At 39.8% G+C, this 22,255-nt stretch overlaps 1 protein-coding gene across 6 annotated transcripts in view; it reads left to right on the top strand.

Annotated features, from left to right (window-relative positions):
• Window positions 1-1,292: 1,292 nt before the first annotated feature.
• The window catches only part of CHD9 (chromodomain helicase DNA binding protein 9), a 648,673-nt gene continuing 627,710 nt past the window's right edge, over window positions 1,293-22,255 (top strand). For all 6 annotated transcript variants that reach the window (XM_053699504.1, XM_053699510.1, XM_053699505.1 and 3 more), the window contains exon 1: window positions 1,293-1,493. The gene's annotated coding sequence lies outside the window, so the exon portion shown is untranslated. The remainder of the gene's footprint in view (window positions 1,494-22,255) is intronic.

Raw genomic sequence — 22,255 nt, 5'->3', positions numbered from 1 at the left:
TAAATATATCCTGTCCTATTTTATAGATTATTATTATTTATTTATAAAGTGCCAACATTGTAACATTAAATATCAAGTTATAGAGTACAATAATATAAGACATTTACATATATCCTAAGTATACTGTTATGGAGTACAATAATCTGAAGACCTTTTCATAAACCATAAGGGTAGAGGGTGCTGCCCTTGAGTCACTGTAAGCTGCATACCAATATAAAGTGATCAACAGGACAGCTGGACTCATGAGCTTACATTCTAAAGGAAGTGTTGCAAATATTCCGAAATCCAAACCTTTTCCGGTTCCAAGGAGTTTGGATAAAGGGTTTTCTACCTGTATAAGTATATTTTGACTGGAGTAGGTGCATGCATACTTTGTAATAAAAAAAGCCATCCCTCTGAAGTCACTATTTAGTTTTAAAATGTAACTAATTTTTATATTTTTTAATTCTAATAATTTTCTTCATAAGCTGTAAACTGATGCAGAGACAAATATAACAAATGTTATCATCTTTTAAATTTAAAGTAGTAATTTTATTGAGAAACATTATGGGTATTTTGAAAGGTAAATTGATGAGAATATGGAGGAGCCATAAAGTGTGTTTTTAATGGAACATATTATGTGTATGCACTAATGCTATAGTAAAATATCACACATTCACAATATATTTACTTCGCCTTTTTTATAGAGGCATTTTACAATATTTGAGAGAACATTTTTTTAGAAAATAACTTTGCTGTAAAAAAAAGAAAATCAAGATTGATTTTTGCGCGCACTTTGCAGAAAAGAACAGAAACTCGTGTGTAAATGTAGTAAAAGCAACTTCAGCACAGGGGTGCCGTGTGAAATGGCTAAATTAGCGTGCAATACCCTCGTACAGACAACAGTGATGATATCTAGTGGAAGAGGTGAGCACCTTGTAGCGCAAGTGCTTAAAAGATTAGTCTGTCAGCGAGAAGCCATATTGGGCCTCATGATATTACTATCACTATTTATCAGCTGCAATTGGCTTCCTCAGCCTTTATTGTCACTGGTGCATATAGGGCAGCGCCACAGGCTGTCACAGCGAGTTTGTGTGTAAGACAGCAGCTGGGGACTAAGCAGCTACTACTGAGGTACCCGAAGCCCCAACACATTCACTCAGACCCTCTCCGCCTACTCCACGCACTCACTAAACTGAGCTGCTGCGCATTGCCTGCTACCCGCCAGCCGGGGGCTCTGCGTCGCAACCAATCAGCAGGGAGTGGTTATGCTAACTAACCAATCAGCAGTCGCGGCACAGATATGCAAACGAGTCGGGTTAAGATCTCAAGCTCTCCGTGAGGGGTTAGATGGGCCGCTGGATCAGCAGCACTGGGAAACTTGGCCTGTCAAAGAGATCCCCTCCCTCCTCCTCTGCACCCCTCCCGGGGGATCGAGGGATCCGTCCGTGATCTGCTGTGGGGAGAGGAGGGGGGCACTTCCTGCTGGATTGTCACCCTGTATACCCGACTGGGTAAGTTCACGTGTGGTATGTAGGCATTGGGCAACGTGGGTTTTTGGCAGGTGGGCGATGGTGGGCACACGCTGGCAGGTGGGTTACAATATTGGCCTTACTTTGAGAGAACATTAAAAGCTGTGTGGCCTCCTGGTCACTAATAAGTGGGCTTTGGCAAAGCGCTGTGAATAGGGTGGGCTGACCTGCCCTTTAAATGGATGTACGTGCAGAATACATATACATTACTGCTTGTCAAAAACCTGAACGACACCCGACAGTATCAATATATACATAAAATATGCCTATTTACACGGTAGGTGGGATAACTCAGTCTTTGAAGTTGGGTGGTCATACGCACTAAATAGATAATATAGGTTCCATTTAGGTGTCTGTAGTGTGACATGTGCTGCTTGTGCTGTGTCATTCGTAATGAGCCACCTGTGCCATCTGCAGGATGCCAGAATGGCTTCCAAATAATGACACTGTTACCTCCAACGGTACTCTGGATTGTAGGGATGACAGGTTGTGAGATGGTGATGTGCCTAGTGTGCTACTTGCTGTAATCTTAGGTAACCCTAGAACTTGACCTATATTTGTATAGTGTGTTTAGTATTAATATGGGGTGTTGGCTCCAAGTGTTGCTGCCTTTTCTGTGTGACACTTAATCCATATATTGACATTATGGCCTGCAAACATGTGGTAATTGACCAGTTTGACAGTGAATTGGTTAAGCTACAATCAATAGGGGTATCTTTTCTCCATCAAACATTGGCATTCAGAATTATGGGGGTAGCTCTTGTGTAACTGATTATGTAATGAAATTCATATCAATTTAACCCTCTTAGCAGCCAAACAAGGCAGTTAACCTCCTATAGTATTCGAGCCATTAGGCATTTTTTCTGCTTATATTTTACTTATGTTGCTTTTGGGATGATAAGTGGATTTGTGTAACAGAGGGGTATTTTTTTTTATATATATGTTGACTACTGACGTTCTCAAAGACCATTTTAAATAAGGACCTATCACTCTTTTAGACAGGTATCTATTATGTAGGAAATGTCTAACTGGACTCATGTCAAAGGGACATGAAACCCAAACATTTTCTTTCATGATTCAGACAGAGCATACAGTTTTAAGCAACTTTCTAATTTACTTCCATGATCAAATTTCCATTATTCTCTTGGTATTCTTTGTTGAGTGAAAAAAAACAGGGATGTAAGCTCAGGAGCGTGCACATGTCTGGAGCACCATATGGCAGCAGTTTTGCAAGAACGTTATCCATTTGAAAGCGCACTAGACGGCAGCACTATTTCCTGCCATGAAGTTCTACAAAACACACGGAGGAAGTCTGGCACTCACAAGCACTCAGTTAAGATTAAAAGCATAACTGGAAGAGTGAGTTGCCGCATCTGGCAAAATGGGTCAAGCCCAGGAACTACGTCAAGGTCTCTTCCCATTCTGGGTCTCTAATACATCCAAACAATGAAAGCCCTCAACCAAACTGGGAACCTCCCAAAGGTGCACATACTAATGTAATCTCCCATGATGCATACAAAACACGGAAGTGGACTACACTCTGAATGGATCGGGTATACATCCTATGACCCTGCAAAACGCACATCCCTAGATGCTCAATAGCACTCTTAGGGAGCTGTTCAGTCCCCAGTGCTAAAGATACCTACATAGGTATTATTATTATTATTATCATTTATTTGTATAGCGCTGCCAAATTCTGTAGTGCTGGGTACAGTGATAGGGGTATACAATGACAAGGATTTGTGATTAAAGTACAAAACTAAACAAATCTAGTACAGGAGGAAGAGGGCCCTGCTCCGGAGAGCTCACAGTCTACAGGTTTAGGGTGCAGAGACATAAGTTTGGGGTAGCTTGTCACATCGGTTGTAGTTGCAGCAGTGAGTCAGGCAGTTCATGAATTAGTTTGGTTAGAATGAGAGATGGAGGAGAGATGGTAAGCCTCTCTGAATAGGTGGGTTTTCAAGGAGCGTCTGAAGCTATACAAGGTTGGAGACAGTCTTATGGAGCGGGGTAGAGAGTTCCAGAGGACAGGAGCAGCACGTGCAAAGTCTTGGAGGCATGAGTGGGACGTAGAAATAACAGGAGTGGAGAGACGTAGGTCAGAGGTTGATCGAAGAGGACGGGATGAGAAATATTTCATAATGAGAGGAAATATAGTTGTGAGTTAGACTGTTCAGTGCTTTGTAAGTTAGGGTTAATACTTTAAATTGTATTCTGGAGTGTATGGGGAGCCAGTGTAGAGTGGCGGAGCAGCTGATGTAGATCGGCAACTTAGGTGGACACATCTTGAGTATCACATCAACAAAGGATACAATGGGAATGAAGCAAATTTGATCATAGAAGTACATTACACACTTTTTAAAAATTGTATGCTCTGTCTAAATCACAAAATACATTTTTTGGGTTTCATATCTCTTTATCCAGTTTTATTTGTAGTGTGTGGCCAACAGGTGTGTTGTATGTCATGTTTTGAGGGTTAAAAGCTGTACATTTACCTAAATATACTAAGCAGGTGTGAGAGTTAATTATTGATATACATTTAAGTAATATTTTTGTTTATTATCATTTAGTAAGTTAACCCATTTAAGAAAAAAATTTTTTTTTTCTTATTTTCTGATCGAAATGGTCTGTAACTTCTCATTGATGACACTGAGGTGTCATTTTGGCATTAACAATGGACATGTTTTGTATTTTGGTCTATGGTTCAATATTGAGAGTTTAGGACGTGCACTTAAAGGGACATGAAGCCCAAAAATGTTCTTTCAAGGTTTAGATAGAACATACAATTTTCAACAACTTTCCATTTTACTTCCTTTATCAATTTTGCTTCATTCTCTTGGTATCATTTATTGAAGGAGCAGCAATGCACTACTGGGAGCTAACTGAACACAATCAGAAGATGCAAAATATGTGCAGCCACCAATCAGCAGCTAGTTCCCAGCTCCTGAGCCTACCTAGGTTTTTTTTTCAACAAATGATACCAAGAGAACAAAACAAAATTGACATTAGAAGTAAATTGGAAAGTTGTTTAAATTTGTATGCTCTGTCTGAATCGTGAAATAAACATTTTGGGTTTCATGTCCCTTTAAATTATGTTGGCAAGTTTAGGAGAGTTTATTCTTTGGAGCAGATATAAACAAGACTGAGGGGTAGATTTATCAATGTGCGGGCGGACATACGCTGTTGGCCTTTATCATTAAATGCTTGTGCAATGTCGCCCCCTGAACATTCGCATCCAATCTGCCGCTAGCAGGGGGTGTCAATCAACCTGATCGTATACGATCAGGCTGATTGCTGTCCTCCACCTCAGAGGTGGTGGACGAGTTAAAGATCAGCAGACTTAATACAGCTGCTTCTTAACTTAACTTACATTTCCGGCGAATTGGAAAGTATTGGGGTAGATAGCAGTATCTGCTGCTTGGTAAATCTACCACTGAGTATTATCTTTAGCTTTGGGGTAGATTTATCACAGGTTGAAGGGACATGATTCGATATAAAAAAATCATGTCTGCTCGACATCGCTAAATGTGGACAGCATGCGCTGTCCGCATTTAACATTGCACAAGCATTTCTGGTGAAATACCTGTGCAATGCCGCTCACTGGCGGCCAATCAGCCACTAGCAGGGACTGTCAATCATCCTGATCAGATGGACAGGTTAAGGATCCGCTGCTTAAAGGGATGATTCAGATAGAGCAGGCAATTTTAAACAACTTTCTAATTTACTCTCATTATTCATTTTTTCTTTGTTCTTTTGCTATCTTTATTTGAAAAGGCAAGAATGTAAACATAGGAGCCGGCCCATTTTTGGTTCAGACCTGGGTAGCACTTTCTGATTGGTGTCTAAATGTAGCCACAAATCAATAAGCTCTACCCAGGCTACTGAACCAAAAATGGGCGGCTCCTAAGCCTACATTCAAATAAAGATAGCAAGGAACGACGAAAAATGATAATAGGAGTAAATTAGAAAGTTGCTTAAAATTGCATGCTCTATCTGAATCATGAAATTTTAATTTTGACTAGACTGTCCCTTTACCTTACCTTTCATAAAGAAGAACCCATCACAACGGAAAAAGAACATGTACTTAAAGGGACACTGAACCTATTTTTTTTTTTTTCTTTAGTGATTCAGATAGAGCATGCAACTTTCTAATTTACTCCTATTATTAATTTTTCTTCGTTCACTTGCTATCTTTATTTGAAAAAGAAGGCATCTAAGCTTCTCTGGACAGCACTTTTTTTATTGGTGGATGAATTTATCCACCAATCAGCAAGAACAACCCAGGTTATTCACCAAAAATGGGCTGGCATCTAAACTTACATTCTTGCATTTCAAATAAAGATACCAAGAGAATGAAGAAAATTTAATAATAGGAGTAAATTAGAAAGTTGCTTAAAATTGCATGCTCTATCTGAATCGCAAAAGAAAAAATTTGGGTTCAGTGACCCTTTAAGTTCATAGTATTACAAACATAATAAGTAACCAGTACAATTATATTAGGTTGACTAAATTATAGTTGTGTCTGACCTAATGACACCAGTACCCTAGGCATCTATTTACAAAAAAAATGTCACTAATATATTCTTAGTCTTTTAAAGACTGTTGTCCTATTTTTGTGATAGAAGGTAAGTTGTGCAACTTCAGAAAACTGTTATCATGGTCATTAAAGGGACATAAAACCCAAACATTTTCTTTCATGATTCAGATAGAACATACAATTTTAAACAACTTTCCAATGCACTTCTATTAAATTTTCTTCATTTTTTTTTTTAGTTATCCTGGGTTGAAAGGCAGGAAGGTAAGTTTAGGAGTGTGCACGTGTCTGCAGTACTATCTAGCAGCTGTTTTGCAACTGTATACATTAGCAAGAGAACTAGATGGCAGCACTATTTCCTGTCATGTAGTGCTTCAGGCATGTGCACGCTACCTACCTAGATATTCCTTCAACAAAGAATACCATGAGAACGAAGCAAATTTGATAATAGAAGTAAATTGGAAACTTTTTTTTTTTTTTTTTTTTTTTTTTTAAATTGTATTCTCTATCTGAATCGTGAAAGGGAAAAAAATGGGTTTAACTTCCCTTTTAATTGTCTTCCTAAATCAGATTTGGTGGCAGTAATGGCAGCATTGTAAAAGTGGTAGCATTGATGCCTTCTGTGTTCCTGATAACTGCTGGGGGGGGCCACTGGTATGAGTAGTGCTATCTATGCAGTAGGATGATGCCTGATGAAGGGTAGATGGGATCAATTGGAGCATTGGCTAAGTCATGGCAGATAAGCTGCTCAGGTTTTTTTACCTGGGTCATAATGACATGCAAGGACAATGCACACATAGAGAATAAAGTGTAGTTGTTACAGAGAGGCTAGGACTGCAGGGAGATTGTCATAAACAAGATGACCATTAGCTTGCTGCACATTTTCAGGTATTTGTGTCTAGATGAAGTTAATGTCATAGGCCAGGGGCTGAGAATGTTGATAATACAACACGTATATTAAAGGGATATGAAACCCCAAAAATGTCTTTTGTAAATTCAGACAGGGCATACTATTTTTACAAAGTTTTCATTTTACTTTTAGAATCAAATTTGCTTTGTTCCCATGATATTCTGTGAAGAGATACCTAGGTAGGGATCTGAAGCACTATATGGCAGGACACAGTCCTGCCATATAGTGCTCTTGCAAATAAGTAACATTCTTGTAAAACTGCTGCAATTTAGTGCTCTAGAAATGGGCCGGCTCCTAAGCATATGTCTCTGCTTTTCAACAAAAGATACCAAAAGAATGAAGAAACTGTGATAATAGAATTAAATTGGAAAGTTATTTAAAATTGAATGTTCTATCTGAATTATGAAAGAATTTTTTTTAGTTTCATATAGCTTTTAATTTTCTTAATACTAATGGCTAAACTTTTATATCTATTATTATTATTATTATTATTATTATTATTATTATTATTATTATTATTATTATCATCGGTTATTTGTAGAGCGCCAACAGATTCTGCAGCGCTATAAACATAGGCGGTATACAAGGTAGCAATTATTGGAATCAAATGGGTAGAGGGCCCTGCCTAGAGTCACACTGTTGTAGTCCGCTCTTGTGAAGGTGATCTGCAAGCAGTTGGGCTCTTGGGCTTACATTCTAAGGAGGTTCATGGCAGATAGCAATGGAGGAGAGGAACTGGCATAAGAAAGGTTAGTGTAAGTTGTATGCATCCCTGAACAGAAAAGTCTTTAGGGAGCGCTTGAAGCTTACAAAACTAGGGGAGAGTCTTGTAGAGCGGTTCTACAAGATGGAATCCAGTCTGGATAAGTTCTGTAAACGGGAGTGTAAGGAGGTAACATGAGAGTAGGAGGTCATGAGCAGAGCGAAGGGGACCGGAGGGAGAATATCTGGAGACAAGGTCGGAGATATAGAGGGGAGCAGGGCAGTTGAGGGCTTTGTATGTCAGAGTCAGGGATTGGCAGAGAGGTGCAGCAGATGAAGAGCGACGTGCAAGGAAGATGAGCCTGGCAGAGGCATTCATTATGGATTGTAAAGGAGCTAGGCGGCAGCTAGGGAGACCAGAGAGGATGGAGTTGCAGTAGTCAAGGCGGGATGAGAGAGTGGATTAAGATCTTAATTGTGTCTTGTGTAAGGAAATGTCTAATTTTAAAGATGTTTTTTAAGGTGGAAGCGGCAGGATTTAGCCAAGGCCTGAATGTGAGGAGTGAAAGAAAGATCTGAGTCAAGTGTGACTCCAAGACATCGGCATGCGGGGTAGGGGTAATGATGGAGTTGTCGACAGTTATAGAGAGATGGGGCTATCTATAAGTACAAATTCCTAAATCCGGAATTCCAAAATCCAAAATTATTCTGAAATACACACTAAACTTTTTCATTCATATTTAAAAAATAAATATTAAAAATTATCATTTTCCCCTTCAGTAAGTTACAAACTTCTTAGCATTTTGTGTTTAAAATGCAAATACTAGATTATAGTTTATTTAAAACAATAACTATTACCTTTCTTATTACAGTACTTCCTATCTTTCTGATGGTACTATGTATACAAAAGTATTAAAAATTATTTAAAGGGACATGAAACCCAACTTTTTACTTTCATGATTCAGATAGAGCATGCAATTTTAAGCAACTTTCTAATTTACTTCAATTATAACTTTTTCTTCGTTCTCTTGGTATCTCTATTTGAAAAAGCAGCAACGTAACCTTAGGAGCCGGCCTATTTTTGGTTCAGCACTTTGGTTAGCGCTTGCTGATTAGTGGCTACATGATTATTATATATGTGTGTCATCTTACCACAGCTAGCACATTTTATAACTACTGTGAAAAAATAAGATATGGATGCAGATACGGCTGGTTGTCCTATATCAGCACACATAGAAAAAAATAATTGCACACAAGGAATACAAATTAGAGGGAACACTGATGGTGACCAAAAATTAGGCTGGGCATCTTGAAATGTGTTCCCAGATGTAATGGCATTCAATTCCGTCCTTTGAAGGAACATTAATAACACGTTGCATTGTATTACTGCTATTGACTTCCATGTCCTTTTAACAAATACACAATACACTCGAGAAGGCACTTTGGAACAACAGTGCCCAGCATGCTATTTCACCCATACACTTAACCAGTATAGTAGTAGTGCAGCAGTTTGGGAGTTGTAATTCCCAAGTGCCGTTTGCAGTGTAAAAAAAAAAAAAAAAAGTTCTATTTTTTTATAACGACATTTTAAAATTAATTTATCTGCTTAGCCCATTTGTGAGGGTGATCCCTGTGCTGCTACAGATATGGATGTGTTTATCATCTGGAGTGCAATAAAACCATATTTGCTTGATTTGACTGTTTTTGCCTCTTTGCAGGGCTTAACCACATAACGAGCAAAGAAATGTGTTTTAAAATAAATGCTGCTAGGAAATAGTATTTTATTTTACACTAGAATGTCCCTTTAAGACTGCACAGCTGGCAGCAGTAGATTTAAGAAGGCCAGTGTTAAAATGGCAACACCTGTGCTGCAGCATGCTGCTCAGCAGCGGCGTGTCTGCGTGAGCTGGGCTGTGTTCCGTTGCTGCTGGAGGCTTAGAGCCTTTGGTGCCTTGTTCAACATTATAGGCAGGGGAAGAAATCATTACCAGCCAACTGTAGACAGCAGACTTTGTAGCAATGTGAGCCTTGTTAGCATTGAGATGTTCATTAGAAACTGGCAGTTTGTATTGCTGTTAATGAATCCATTTATTAGTTGGTGGCTGCTATCTACATTGCTAAAGGGAGATATTTGAAATAAGCAAATTCCCACTCTTATCTTCTCCTTTTTTTATTTATTTATGTATTTATTGTGCATATGGTGTTCCATTTTATTTTTATCACTGCATTTATTTTTTTATAAAATGTGTTTTATTGCGTTTAGCCTGTATTAAGTCTCTGATTTTTTCTGAGTCCTGTCTTTGTATTCAACTAATATTCTTTCCTGGAATAGGAGGTATTTAAAGGGACACTGAACCCAATTTTTTTCTTTCATGATTCAGATAGAGCATGCAATTTTAAACAACTTTCTAATTTACTCCTATTATCAATTTTTCTTTGTTCTCTTGCATTCTTTATTTGAAAAAGAAGGAATCTAAGCTATTTTTTTGGTTCAGAACCATGGAAAGCACTTGTTTATTGGTAGGTCAATTTACCCACCAATCAGCAAGAACAACTCAGTGAGTTCACCAAAAATGGGTCGGCATCTAAACTTACATTCTTGCATTTCAAATAAAGATACCAAGAGAATGAAAATAATTTGATAATAGGAGTAAATTAGAAAGTTGCTAAAACTTGCATGCTCTATCTGAATCACGATAGAAAAAAATTGGGTTCAGTGTCCCTTTCATTTAAGGGAATCCAGATATCATAGCTATCATAAAAGTTGTTCAGAGCACATGTAAGCAAATGTTTATAGAAACCTAATAAAACATATCAGAGCTTCTGTGCTGTCCATTTCTAGGTCCCATGATATGAGATAATTAGTCACTTCTTGATATATCCTGTTTTTAAAGTTCATTTCAAGGTAATTTTTCTAAAATGCATTGTTTCAGTTTGAGAATTTAAGAGGTGCTGATAAAACTACAAGGTTTATGACCAGGTTTGATAAATTTAGTTTATAAGGTTTACCTGTCCCTATATTCAGAGCTTAAAGGGGCAGCAGTAAAGCCAAAATTAAACTTCAATGTTTCAAACAGAGCATGCAATTCTAAACAACTATCTAATTTGCTTTGTTCTTTTGGTATCCTTTGTTGAAAACCATTCAGAGCAGAAATTTGCAACGGAAAAGTAGCTGGTGGCTGTACATGTATGCCTCTTGTCATTGTCTCGCTTGATGTCGTCCGCTGTAGTGTACTGCTGCTCCTTCAACAAAGGATACCAACAGAATGAAGCAAAATTGATAAGAAGTAAATTGCAAAGTTGTTTAAAATTGTATGTTTGATCTGAATCATGGAAGAAATTATTTGAGTTTCCTATCCCTTTTAATTAATTTCATAACAGTTTTGTTCTATGGCACTGTGTATGAATTAAAGGGGCATCGAACAAATAGTGGAGATCATAAGCCTTTTTAAAAATATATATATATATATATATATATATATATATATATATATATATATATATATAAAAAATTTGGCTCCTCTGTATTTTGTCTGGTTCCTAATCTTCAAATACATTTTTCAACCCCCTCTTATAAATTATATCACCTTGGGTGAGAGCAGGTAAAATAACAATGTTTGCACTGATAGGCCCTGGCAGATCAGAACCTGGGAGTCAGATTGCTCCAGACCATTGTAAGATAAAAGAGATCCATAGAGCCATATCGTTAACAAAAAAGACCTTGCACTGTGCCAACTTGGTTGAGCTATATATGAAGGTCTTGCTTCGCTGGCACTATAACACCCTTCAGACTTTCCCAAATGTTTCCATCTCACTCCCCCCTCTGTTGGAGGCAGTGTGGTGAGAGAGGCTCTTATCTCCACGTGTGGTGGTCCTCCCCGGTCCTGTCCCCAATGAGCGAGCGACATTCATTTTACTGGCGCGACCAGGCACACTGTGACTAGGCAGTGTTGCTGGATGCGCTGTGGAAAAACCAGACCCGCTCAGTAGAGCAAAGAGAATTAGCGTTCTGGTAAACGGAGGGTTTTACATATAATTTATCTGAAATAATTTAAAGTATAAATGTGCCGGTAAGCTAATGCACTATGTGCAGAATTCTATAACATTAGTATGTAAGTTTACTGCCCCTTTAATTAAAATTCTTCCCCCACCTGTAAAATGATGTAAAAACAGCCATCAGCTAATTACAAAATGCATATATATATATATATATATATATATATATATATATATATATATATATGTGTGTGTATATATATATATCTATATACTGTTCATTTTTGTAAATGCTGAGATAGAAACTGGAGCCTCAGAATTATGAAACTTTAATTTTGACAATAGTAGCCCTTTAAGCCAAAACTATTATTTCTGATAGAATCACAGCCAGTACCACTGTTACGCCAAGGAGCTTATTTACAAGTGAGCTTTCAACATTATTTTTTATTTGCATGTAATGTTTACATTTTATCTTAACGTTTATTTGTAATGTAGGAAAGCTATTTATAATTAGTGTAGGGATCTATTGACATGTTTCTAAACAAGTATAAAATGGTACAGGGGAGACTGAATGGAAATGTGTTGTGTTTTTTTATTTTTTGTTTTAAATCTAACATTAAAGGGACATTATTTTGCAAAGAGCATGTCATTTGAACACTATCGACCCTGAAGTACTGTGTTTAGCTGCAGAGAACTGCTGGTTCCAACCAGAAACAAACAGTGACGGTAGTTAAATGAACGAGCTGTGTGCTTGCTGCTGCTGTTTGGCTCAGCTCCTGTATCTGCCAGGCACCCACTGTTCTCTGCTGCTCCTGAGTGGTACTTTAACTGTGTGTTTAACACCTTTTGAGAGGGTTAAACACATAGCATTACATGCTCTAAATAATTACAGCATGTAGTTTTTGCACTATAATGCCCCTTTAAATGGACCGTGAACACCAACATTTTTATCGTTTTAGAAGATAGATAACGCATTTACTACCCATTATCCAGCTTTGCACAACCAACATTGTTAGATTAATATACTTTATAACATTAAACCTCTATTATGCCACTACAGACGACAGCCTCTTATCACATGCTTTTTTTATTTGCTTTTCACAACAGGGGCCTGCTATTTCATGTGGGCATATAGATAACATTGTGCTCACACACGTGGGTTGTGGATGATTCTGTACTAATTGGCTAAAATGCAAGTCAGTAGATGATAAATAAATAGCTATGTGATCAGGGGGCTGTCGAAAGAGGCTTAGATACAAAGCAATCACAGAGGTAAAAAGTATATTAATATAAGCATGTTGGGTGTGCAAAACTGGGGAATGGGTAATAAAAATGTTGGCGTTGATTGTCCTTTGAAGCATAATACCAGTATCTGCATAAAGTAAAGTTTTGATTAAGGGTTTTGTTATCAAATGACATATAAAGCTGTGAAGCAATATATCATTTATGTCACAATATTGTCTGACAGCACAAAATGTTGGCTTTTTGTTGAGCTTTAGTAACTGTCTTCTATATTATATGCTGGTAGAGGTTTTTGTAGCGATAAAGTAAGTTTTGGTCCCTTCTATTCTGACTTCTGAGTGCATTTTAATATATTCTAACTTGAGTATCTGTGATTTTGTTCTGGTTTTGTGTGGGTTTGACGTTTGCAAACTATTCTCCTTCCTGAAGTGTACAGACAGTTAAGAGTTGTCATTGTCTGACCGTCCACCAGCTCCTCCCAGCTTCACTAGACAGAACCTTGTGTGAGAGCTAATCACTCCACCTATTCTGGCCATGCTGACAGCATTTACTCCTCCCCCAACTGTTACGTCAGGAGCAGACACAGACACGTTTTCACTCGTCCTTAGATAGACACATCCTGTGCCCTCCTCACACAGTGTATATGTACAGCTTCTTCCCATCTCAGTAGTGCCTGACTTATTGCTCCCCCTTGTCTTGATCAGCAGCTAACTGTGCCTATTACAGTATTTAGCAGCAGACCTTATGGCAACTAGCTGTTTGAGCAGAAATAGACCTCGTACCCGCCTCCTGATTCTAGTATCTGTAGGAAATCACTCCTCTTTCTCTTGTGGATCTTTCAGCAGCAGCAGGCAGGTTGCCTCCTCCCTTGTGACATCTGTAGCCACCTGCTTTTTTTAGATCATCACAGAGGGCATACACAGTCTTCTGCTCTATATATTCACAGAAGAAAGAGAGCTGCCTACTTCCCCTCTGAATATTCACTGCAGACAGTGCCCCCCTTTTATCCTAGATCAGTAGGCTGAGTACTTGTATTCCCTTGTCTGTCTATTCCTATTAGTGTGCCTGTGCGTTCCCTCCTGAATCAGCATCAGCAGCTCTCTCTCTCCTATCTTGGCAATGCTAGCAGACACTTTCACCGGAGAAGCGTTGGTTCATGCATTTCTCTCAGTTGTGGAGCACTAAGATGTTTGTCTACCATTTCCTGCTGTTATTGTGCACCGTGCGGTTTTCTTTCCCTGCCGCTCTGTGTAAGAGCAGAATGTTTGCTCTTCTTTCCCTTTTTCTCAAATTGATGCTTCACCTGCATCCGGTGCCAACCCTCCTTTTCCTTGAGGCAGCTGAGTGAACGCCTAATATCCTCTATAGATGGGGACAGGCTGTCCATTTTATTTATTTTTGCTTTATTTATGGCTCTTCCAAAACATCCCACTCAGACTTAGCTCATCACACATAGTCAAATTACACACTTGAGCTGGCAGCCCCCTCACTGCAAACTACTGTAAGTAACAGAATATTGAGCTCCTGTTCCTTTCCTATTTTTTGGAAATGTAGTGTTCTCTATTGAACTGGAATTCAATATTTTTATTTTCTAAAGCGCCAGCATTGTCAGTTAGCATGTCCTCCCATTAAGGGCCAGATTACAAGTGGAGCACTAATTTATTGCGCGCCCACAAATGGGCTAATTCGCCTATTTGCGGGCACATGTTAAATAACCAGCCATTGCAAGTGGCTGGTTATTGTTACCGCAAGCTTGTGGTAGCAATTAGCGCTCCGAAAATTAACCGGAAGTCAGACCTCTGGTTAATTTTACAAAAGTTCCCCAATTGCCCCAAAACTTTAGTGTTTGTTTCCATTATATAAAAAAAAAAATAATAGCCTCTTTTTAATGTTGTGGTTTTTTTTTTTATATAGAAAACTGCATGAAGCAGTTTTATGGGGTTAAATGTGGCGGGTGTGGGGTGTTTGAAAATAAAAAAAAAAAAGGCACTGAAAGTGTCTTTACATTGCAGTCTATGGGAACTGTGTCTTCCCTGTAAATGTATATGCTTATATACATATATATTTACGTGTTAAAACACGTGCAATGCAATATCACTTACTTGTAATACCAGCGTGTGCTGGTATTACAAAGTGAAGCGCAAATAGGGTTGCCACCCGTCCCTTTAAAATACAGAACACTTATAGGTTACACATGCTGCAGGGTGTGCAGGGAGGAATATGCATAGTGCTGTCCAGAAACACAATACATGTTCCTCCCTGCACACCCTGCAGCATGTGTAACTTATAAGTATCCAGGAAAACATGGCTGAGTTGGCAACCCTAAGCGCAAATATCGCTTTAGGAAAAAGCGATATTTTGTGCTCCATTTGTAATCTGGCCCTTAGTCTTTAGCCCAATTTTTTGTGTGTGTAGTGTGCAGTGTTGTTGTGCCCTTGATTACACAGTCCACTGTTGCTGTTCCAAATGTGTTTGCAAAATATAAGCTTTTTCATTCAATTGAATGTTGTATAAATCCACCTACCTTTCTGCAATGCAGCATGAACTCCTATATCTTATCATCATATTGAGAGCTTATCAGTTTGAATTCCACCCCCCCCCCCCACTCTAGGCCAGGGCTTCTGTCTGCTAACTTTTTAGTTTATTCAATAGCTCTCCCTCTCTCTCCGTTGTTCACTTTCCCTCTTGCATCACAGTATAGGCTAACCTTTTATACTTTGACCCTCCAGAAATATTTGCAAAACTTTCTGGAATCTCTTAAACCTTTTGTAAAATGCTTCTAACCTCACTCCAATGAAAGTGCAACAGAGAAAAATATAAAAAAAAAAATTGTATCTCAGTGATATGCAATCTGTAAATTTAATTTTCAGAGCCACTTTGTGAAATATAGTGATACACTAAAGAGACCAGGAAAACAAACTAGGATATACATGGGAAATATAAAAGAACCATCATCAAAAAAACACTAGTAAACCTGATTTGGGCATACAATTGCTGTGTACTTTTTATATAAACTGAGGTAAAATAAATCTAAATTGCAGGACTATATTGATAGCCAGTCAGATAGAGATAAACTTAAACTCCTGGATTGTCATAGTACAATGAAATGGTCTGCTTTTTTATTATTAAGGGATCAAGTGTTCTAGACAAAGAATATCTAACTAATAATAATTATTATTATGAAATAATTGAAAACCCAAAAACAATATACAAAATTGTCCTCTCCGCTGATGACATCTGTATAAGCACATATCTACACACTCTACACGAACGCTAAAACCTCTGAGTTCTAGATCAACATAACATAGTTTTGTCAGAGAGCATAATAACAAGAGTTGCATATCGCTATCAGGAAGCAGTACATTTCAGTCATGTCGTTTTGGATATCTGTGAATGCTTTCTCAACTCCAGTCCTCAGGACCCTTAAAGGGACACTGAACTTAATTTTTTTCTTTCGTGATTCAGATACAGCATGAAATTTTAAGCAACTTTCTAATTTACTCCTATTATCAAATTTTCTCTTGTTAAGTGTATCCAGTCCACGGATCATCCATTACTTGTGGGATATTCTCCTTCCCAACAGGAAGTTGCAAGAGGATCACCCACAGCAGAGCTGCTATATAGCTCCTCCCCTCACTGCCATATCCAGTCATTCTCTTGCAACTCTCAACTAAAATGGAGGTCGTAAGAGGACTGTGGTGTTTTATACTTAGTTTATTTCTTCAATCAAAAGTTTGTTATTTTTAAATGGTACCGGAGTGTACTGTTTATCTCAGGCAGTATTTAGAAGAAGAATCTACCTGCGTTTTCTATGATCTTAGCAGAAGTAACTAAGATCCTTTGCTGTTCTCACATATTCTGAGGAGTGAGGTAACTTCAGAGGGGGAATAGCGTGCAGGTTTTCCTGCAATAAGGTATGTGCAGTTAAAATATTTTTCTAGGTATGGAATTTGCTAGAAAATGCTGCTGATACCGAAGTAATGTAAGTAAAGCCTTAAATGCAGTGATAGCGACTGGTATCAGGCTTATTAATAGAGATACATACTCTTATAAAAGTGTATTTTAAAACGTTTGCTGGCATGTTTAATCGTTTTTTACATATGTTTGGTGATAAAACTTATTGGGGCCTAGTTTTTTCAACATGGCTGGCTTGAGTTTTGCCTAGTAACAGTTCCCTGAGGCTTCCCACTGTTGTAATATGAGTGGGAGGGGCCTATTTTAGCGTTTTTTTGCACAGCATGATCCAGGACTTCTCTGAAGGGCTCAAAAGGCTTCAAAAGTCGTATTGAGGGAGGTAAAAAGCCACAGTAGAGCTGTGGCAGTTGTGACTGTTTTAAAAAACGTTTTTGTCATTTGTTATTCCGTTTTTGGTACTAAGGGGTTAATCATCCATTTGCAAGTGGGTGCAATGCTCTGCTGACTTGTTACATACACTGTAAAAATTTCGTTAGTGTAACTGCATTTTTTCACTGTTATTTCAAAATTTGGGAAAATTTGTATTTCTTAAAGGCACAGTAACGTTTTTTATATTGCTTGTAAAGTTGTTTTAAAGTGTTTTCCAAGCTTGCTAGTCTCATTGCTAGTCTGTTTAAACATGTCTGACACAGAGGAACCTACTTGTTCATTATGTTTGAAAGCCATGGTGGAGCCCCATAGGAGAATGTGTACTAAATGTATTGATTTCACCTTAAACAGTAAAGATCAGTCTTTATCTATAAAAGAATTATCACCAGAGGGTTCTGTCGAGGGGGAAGTTATGCCGACTAACTCTCCCCACGTATCAGACCCTTTGCCTCCCGCTCAGGAGACGCACGCTAATATGGCGCCAATTACATCAGGGACGCCCATAGCGATTACCTTGCAGGACATGGCTGCAATCATGAATAATACCCTGTCAGAGGTATTATCTAGATTGCCTGAATTAAGAGGCAAGCGCGATAGCTCTGGGGTTAGGAGAGATACAGAGCGCGCAAATGCTGTTAGAGCCATGTCTGATACTGCGTCACAGTATGCAGAACATGAGGACGGAGAGCTTCAGTCTGTGGGTGACATCTCTGACTCGGGGAAACCTGATTCAGAGATTTCTAATTTTAAATTTAAGCTTGAGAACCTCCGTGTATTGCTTGGGGAAGTATTAGCTGCTCTGAATGACTGTAACACAGTTGCAATTCCAGAGAAATTGTGTAGGCTGGATAGATACTATGCGGTGCCGGTGTGTACTGATGTTTTTCCTATACCTAAAAGGCTTACAGAAATTATTAGCAAGGATTGGGATAGACCCGGTGTGCCCTTTTCCCCACCTCCTATATTTAGAATTTTTTTTCCAATAGACGCCACTACACGGGACTTATGGCAGACGGTCCCTAAGGTGGAGGGAGCAGTTTCTACTTTAGCAAAGCGTACCACTATCCCGGTTGAGGACAGTTGTGCTTTTTCAGATCCAATGGATAAAAAATTGGAGGGTTACCTTAAGAAAATATTTATTCAACAAAGTTTTATTTTACAGCCCCTTGCATGCATTGCGCCTGTCACTGCTGCGGCGGCATTCTGGTTTGAGGCCCTGGAAGAGGCCATCCAGACAGCTCCATTGAATGAAATTATTGACAAGCTTAGAACGCTTAAGCTAGCTAACTCATTTGTTTCTGATGCCATTGTTCATTTGACTAAACTAACGGCTAAGAATTTCGGATTCGCCATCCAGGCGCGTAGGGCGCTATGGCTTAAATCCTGGTCAGCTGACGTGACTTCAAAGTCTAAATTACTCAACATTCCTTTCAAGGGGCAGACCTTATTCGGGCCTGGCTTGAAGGAAATTATTGCTGGCATTACTGGAGGCAAGGGTCATACCCTTCTTCAGGACAGGGCCAAATCAAAGGCCAAACAGTCTAATTTTCGTGCCTTTCGAAATTTCAAGGCAGGAGCAGCATCAACTTCCTCCGCTTCAAAACAAGAGGGAACTGTTGCTCATTCCAGACAGGCCTGGAAACCTAACCAGTCCTGGAACAAGGGCAAGCAGGCCAGGAAGCCTGCTGCTGCCCCCAAGACAGCATGAAGGAACGGCCCCTATCCGGAAACGGATCTAGTGGGGGGCAGACTTTCTCTATTCGCCCAGGCGTGGGCAAGAGATGTTCAGGATCCCTGGGCGTTGGAGATCATATCTCAGGGATATCTTCTGGACTTCAAAGCTTCTCCTCCACAAGGGAGATTTCATCTTTCAAGGTTATCATCAAACCAGATAAAGAAAGAGGCATTCCTAAGCTGTGTGCAAGACCTCCTAGTAATGGGAGTGATCCATCCAGTTCCGCGGACGGAACAAGGACAGGGATTTTATTCAAATCTGTTTGTGGTTCCCAAGAAAGAGGGAGCCTTCAGACCAATCTTGGATCTAAAGATCTTAAACAAATTCCTCAGAGTTCCATCATTCAAAATGGAAACTATTCGGACCATCCTACCCATGATCCAAGAGGGTCAGTACATGACCACAGTGGACTTAAAGGATGCCTACCTTCACATACCGATTCACAAAGATCATCATCGGTTCCTAAGGTTTGCCTTTCTAGACAGGCATTACCAATTTGTAGCTCTTCCCTTCGGGTTGGCCACTGCCCCGAGAATTTTTACAAAGGTTCTGGGCTCACTTCTGGCAGTTCTAAGACCGCGAGGCATAGCGGTGGCTCCTTATCTAGACGACATCCTGATACAGGCGTCAAGCTTTCAAATTGCCAAGTCTCATACAGAGATAGTTCTGGCATTTCTGAGGTTGCATGGGTGGAAAGTGAACGTGGAAAAGAGTTCTCTATCACCACTCACAGGAGTCTCCTTCCTAGGGACTCTTATAGATTCTGTAGAGATGAAAATTTACCTGACGGAGTCCAGGTTATCAAAACTTCTAAATGCTTGCCGTGTCCTTCATTCCATTCCACGCCTGTCAGTGGCTCAGTGCATGGAAGTAATCGGCTTAATGGTAGCGGCAATGGACAGAGTGCCATTTGCGCGCCTGCATCTCAGACCGCTGCAATTATGCAAGTCGGTGGAATGGGGATTACTCAGATTTGTCCCCTCTACTAAATCTGGATCAAGAGACCAGAGATTCTCTTCTCTGGTGGCTTTCTCGGGTCCATCTGTCCAAAGGTATGACCTTTCGCAGGCCAGATTGGACGATTGTAACAACAGATGCCAGCCTTCTAGGTTGGGGCGCAGTCTGGAACTCCCTGAAGGCTCAGGGATCGTGGACTCAGGAGGAGAAACTCCTCCCAATAAATATTCTGGAGTTAAGAGCAATATTCAATGCTCTTCTAGCTTGGCCTCAGCAACACTGGGGTTCATCAGATTTCAGTCGGACAACATCACGACTGTGGCTTACATCAACCATCAAGTGGGAACCAGGAGTTCCCTAGCGATGTTAGAAGTCTCAAAGATAAATCACTGGGCAGAGTCTCACTCTTGCCACCTGTCAGCGATCCACATCCCAGGCGTAGAGAACTGGGAGGCGGATTTTCTAAGTCGTCAGACTTTTCATCCGGGGGAGTAGGAACTCCATCCGGAGGTGTTTGCTCAACTGGTCCATCATTGGGGCAAGCCAGAACGCCAAGCTACCTTGTTACGGATCCAGGTCCAGGGACCCGGGAGCAACGCTGATAGATGCTCTAGCAGCTCCTTGGTTCTTGAACCTGGCCTATGTGTTTCCACCGTTTCCTCTGCTCCCTCGACTGATTGCCAAAATCAAACAGGAGAGAGCATCGGTGATTCTGATAGCGCCTGGTATGCAGACCTAGTGGACATGTCATCTCTTCCACCATGGACTCTGCCTCTGAGGCAGGACCTTCTAATACAAGGTCCTTTCAATCATCCAAATCTAATTTCTCTGAGACTGACTGCATGGAGATTGAACGCTTGATTCTATCAAGGTGTGGCTTCTCCGAGTCAGTTATTGATACCTTAATACAGGCTCGGAAGCCTGTCACCAGGAAAATCTACCATAAGATATGGCGTAAATATCTTTATTGGTGTGAATCCAAGAGTTACTCATGGAGTAAGGTTAGGATTCCTAGGATATTGTCCTTTCTCCAAGAGGGTTTGGACAAAGGCTTATCAAATGTCTGGCAGAAGTTCCAGACGTCCAGGCATTTTGTCAGGCTTTGGTTAGGATTAAGCCTGTGTTTAAAACTGTTGCTCCCCCGTGGAGCTTAAACTTGGTTCTTAAAGTTCTTCAGGGAGTTCCGTTTGAACCCCTTCATTCCATTGATATTAAACTTTTATCTTGGAAAGTTCTGCTTTTGATGGCTATTTCCTCGGTTCGAAGAGTCTCTGAGTTATCTGCCTTACATTGTGATTCTCCTTATCTGATTTTTCATTCAGACAAGGTAGTTCTGCGTACCAAACGTGGGTTTTTACCTAAGGTGGTTTCTAACAGGAATATCAATCAAGAGATTGTTGTTCCATCATTGTGTTCTAATCCTTCTTCAAAAAAGGAACGTCTTTTGCATAATCTGGACGTAGCCCGTGCCTTGAAGTTTTACTTACAGGCTACTAAAGATTTTCGTCAAAAATCTGCCCTGTTTGTCGTTTACTCTGGACAGAGGAGAGGTCAAAAAGCTTCGGCAACCTCTCTCTCCTTTTGGCTTCGGAGCATAATACGCTTAGCCTATGAGACTGCTGGACATCAGCCCCCTGAAAGGATTACAGCTCATTCTCCTAGAGCTGTGGCTTCCACCTGGGCCTTTAAAAATGAGGCCTTTTTTGAACAGATTTGCAAGGCTGCGACTTGGTCTTCGCTTCACACCTTTTCAAAATTTTACAAATTTGACACTTTTGCTTCTTCGGAGGCTGTTTTTGGGAGAAAGGTTCTACAGGCACTGGTTCCTTCCGTTTAAGTTCCTGCCTTGTCCCTCCCATCATCCGTGTACTTTAGCTTTGGTATTGGTATCCCACAAGTAATGGATGATCCGTGGACTGGATACACTTAACAAGAGAAAACATAATTTATGCTTACCTGATAAATGTATTTCTCTTGTAGTGTATCCAGTCCACGGCCCGCCCTGTCCTTTTAAGGCAGGTCTAAATTTTAATTAAACTGGTTTCTCCTTTCTCGTCTTGTTTCGGTCGAATGACTGGATATGGCAGTGAGGGGAGGAGCTATATAGCAGCTCTGCTGTGGGTGATCCTCTTGCAACTTCCTGTTGGGAAGAATATCCCACAAGTAATGGATGATCCGTGGACTGGATACACTACAAGAGAAATACATTTATCAGGTAAGTTTTCTTCATTTTCTTGGTATCTTTATTTGAAATGCAAGAATGTAAGTTTAGATGCCGGCCCATTTTTGGTGAACAACCTGGGTTGTTCTTGCTGATTGGTGGA

Source organism: Bombina bombina, chromosome 1 (genome assembly GCF_027579735.1).
Source record: "Bombina bombina isolate aBomBom1 chromosome 1, aBomBom1.pri, whole genome shotgun sequence".
Classification (NCBI taxonomy): Eukaryota; Metazoa; Chordata; class Amphibia; order Anura; family Bombinatoridae; genus Bombina; species Bombina bombina.
The sequence above is the reverse complement of the archived record's forward strand: the minus strand, read 5'-3'. Positions and strand labels throughout refer to the sequence as shown.